Source organism: Monodelphis domestica, chromosome 7 (assembly GCF_027887165.1).
Source record: "Monodelphis domestica isolate mMonDom1 chromosome 7, mMonDom1.pri, whole genome shotgun sequence".
NCBI lineage: Eukaryota > Metazoa > Chordata > Mammalia > Didelphimorphia > Didelphidae > Monodelphis > Monodelphis domestica.
The window spans coordinates 257,372,757-257,376,273 of record NC_077233.1 but is presented as its reverse complement, the minus strand read 5'-3'; the positions used below and the strand labels follow the sequence as shown (position 1 = coordinate 257,376,273).

Here is a 3,517-nt window from a genome sequence, read left to right as displayed (position 1 = left end):
CCGCGTCACTCTTCTACTGCAGTGGGGCATGTTTTAAGTGGCAAGGAGCATGATTTTCAGCATCAGGGCTTACACCTTGTCCTATACAAGCTTCTAGAACTAAGAAGGAAAAAAGTTGGAATCTGACAAAGAAACCTGACTTTAAAAAATTCTTACTGATGTATTGTTCCTAAAATAACTTCTTTGTTTCTGTCTAATGAGCATTTTAATAGTTCTCTAGGAGAGGCTCTGGATAAGTTATTTTCTTTAAAGATCCTGAAGATTTGAGGACAGTCTACAAAGGTGTTGGTAATATACCATCATCCTCATAGCATGCCCACTTTCATCTTATTGGAAAGTGAACATCTTTCTTCTAACATGTGTTTTCAACATGAAAAGAGCTAAAAGTCATCATTATATTCCATTGTGTAAGTTGTGAGAAATTGAGACAGTTTGCATAGTTTCCAAAATGCAATTTCAGAAAATAGTCATTTCAGATACAAGAAATTTGACTCAAGGGAAGTTCTAGACTTCCAACTTCTCTACTGAGCCTATAGTGATTTTTATTGAGACTAAATACTATTATGACCCATTTCTTTTGTGCCTAACAGGCTCTGAAATCCTCAAAGTTGGCTGTAAGATCGTGACCATCCAGAAATAAATAGCTATAAATACATTCATAGTTTACATTCCAGAATCAAAGGGAAAACAAAAAATTCAGAATATACTTTTGCTTTGGAAGTCTGTTTACTTATGAGACTAAAATAGAAGGTTTTAAAAGACACTTATGAGAACAAAAAAAAAGTATATATTGGTCCACAACTTGACATCTATGAAACATACCAGCTACCATTACATTGTAATCGATTCATCCATTGATGGCATTACTCTGATAATTATTAAAATCTGCTTCAGGTATACATTTTCCTTTGCATTTTTACTGTAGGTATAGTACTCTGGAGAAATTGTATGAATCCCCTAAGTAGATGTATGTATGTACATATACAAGTGTGTGCACCAGTATCTATAGCTCTACATGTGTTTTGCATACAGCTATAGATTTACATATATACATATACACATATACACGTGTTTAGATAGAGGGACATGTGTACAGATCATCACATGCAAAGGTCTGTGAAACATCAACACTGCAATTCACTGGTCATATCCCTCCTCATTCATCCTGGACAGCACTGGTACCTCTCACTTGACCTTGATTATGTAAACAGCTTGATACAGCCTCTGACCTTACAGAAGATTCATCTAGACACCCTCAGCTATTGTTCCTCCAATGGAAGCCTTCTTAGGCATAGCTTCCAGCTCTTTCTGGATCTTATCTTCCATTTTTCCAATGTCTTCCATGGTCAGGTCACTTGTTAATCCAACAAAAAAAAAAAAACCTGATGGTGAAAGTTGGTAAATATTCTTTTTTCTTGTTTTTGAATAAAGTTTTCTACTTTGTTGTACATAACCCACCACTTGAATTTGAAGGTTACTAGCTTGTAAGTACACATTTGATTATTTGCCAAATCTCTCTTCCAGTTGGGTCCTAAAGGTTCTCTTGGTCTTGATTGAATGGAATAATGCTGGGTCTTCATCTGCTTTGTAATCTGCAGGTTCTACTTGACTTTGGTCTGAAATATCAATATGGACAATTTCACCTGTCTTCCATGTGTTAGGATCTAAATTATGGACATTTTCTATTGTTCCCAAGTGTGGTTTATGCCAGGTTTCAATTTTAATGAAGTCATCTTTCATGTATTCTTTTGATACAATTCTTTTTGTGAATTTTAAAACTATTCCACTCTCTCAGACTGTACTTTAGAAGATTTGATTTAGTTATTTCCTGATTTGTAACAATGGAGATACTTGTTCTAACAGAATCAGGTCTTGGGAACTCTATATTGCTCAACCCTACTTAGTTTAATGAGGTCAGGAATGTCTGCACCCACACTCTAGGATTAAGTATCTAAGAAGATGGCCTTCAAAAGACATGTGCATAAACAGCTGACAGATCCCTGGGCTGTCCTAAGTCAAGCTAAGCAAATATTGGTACAGATGAGATGCAGGAAAGTGACATAAAACCATCTATATAGGGCATGCCACTTCCTCTCTTCTCCCTTTTTCCTTGGAGAGGTGGCTCTGGCTGGCAGCATGTTAAGCATTCCAAAATCTTGGCGTGGTGGCAGCTATTTGTCTGGGTTTTGGCGGTGAGTTTGCTCTTGAGCTAATTCAGGTTCAAGCATCTTGGTTGAGCCCTCTTGGAGTTCAGGCTGATTCCTTCCTCTTTTACTCTCCAAAAACCTTACCTTCCTAAAGCCTCTAATCTTCCCCTGGCACAAGCCAGGCGGGAGAAATCCTACATCCTTTCCTTCTCCCTTCTTCTTAATTTCTTTCCACTATATTAATTAAATCACCATAAATTTCCATCTGACTTGGGTATTTTTTTTTATTTGGGATATTCATGGCAACCAATAATTAATATAGTTTAGGTCACAATGCTATAATTCTACAGTAGGGGTATGCATTCCAGGCTTTCTCATGAAATAGCAAAGAACCTTCAGGTGCAATCATCTTTAAAAACCCAGGAACTTTACTTTTTAACTGGTAAATTTTGCATGTGAATTGTCCTTTCTCACCATCCTCCTCATAAGATTCATTCATTAATACTTCAATGCCTTCTCCACCTGCTGTTTCATTTTTACTGGCTTTGACCACAGAGTAAAGATATCCAACCTGATGCTCTTGAACATGGTAAAACCACATGGAATTCCGTAATCAGCACCATCATTTCCTCCATGCTGCTGCCACTGCTGCCACAGCCACCACTCCCCATCACGGTGCTCTATTCTCATTTTATAGAAGAGGAAACTAATGGTATGATGATTTATGTGACTTGCCTAGGATCTTATGACTTCTAAGTGAGTCAGGACTGAATTCAGATCTTCTTGATTCCAAGGCCAGAACTCTATCAATTATAACAGCTAAGGGAAAACTCAAGAAGGAACTGGAAAGAAACAAGACAGAGGTAAGAGTTATGGCAACCACAGCAAAATATACTCACAGTTTTCCACTCTGGATGCCATGCCAGGGAAGCTCTGCAGTCCCCTAGACTATAGTGATGTGTGGAGTGGATATGAACAAGACCATTTAAAAGAGGTGAAAGCAGGTTCTCAAAAAAAGAGTCTAACAGTTAGGTATGGGACTGGTGGAGAAGAAAGTGGCTTGAGTCCATGAATATCTTTCTTTTGATCTTTTAGACCAAGAGTTTTTTCAGTGGTTGCTGAGCCAAAGTCTACTTTGAACCAAAGGAATTTGCTGAAGGAGGACCAAGTTACAGATGGAAAGAGGAATCCAATAAATTCATTTGGCAAAAAATTAATTTAGAATAAAAAATTTTGGTCTTGAGAACCCAACTATATTCCTATCCCTAAAAATGTACCTTTTTGATAAACAGATAGGATAACCCTTAAATCAGCTAGCAGCTGTTTATAGAATGTCTTTTATGTGTTAGGAACATCAGGGGAACAAAATG

General features: G+C 37.3%; 1 pseudogene; it reads right to left on the bottom strand.

Annotated features, from left to right (window-relative positions):
- Window positions 1-1,158: 1,158 nt before the first annotated feature.
- Window positions 1,159-3,310, bottom strand: LOC100020992 (phosphatidylinositol transfer protein beta isoform-like; annotated as a pseudogene).
- Between the last annotated feature and the right edge of the window lie 207 nt (window positions 3,311-3,517).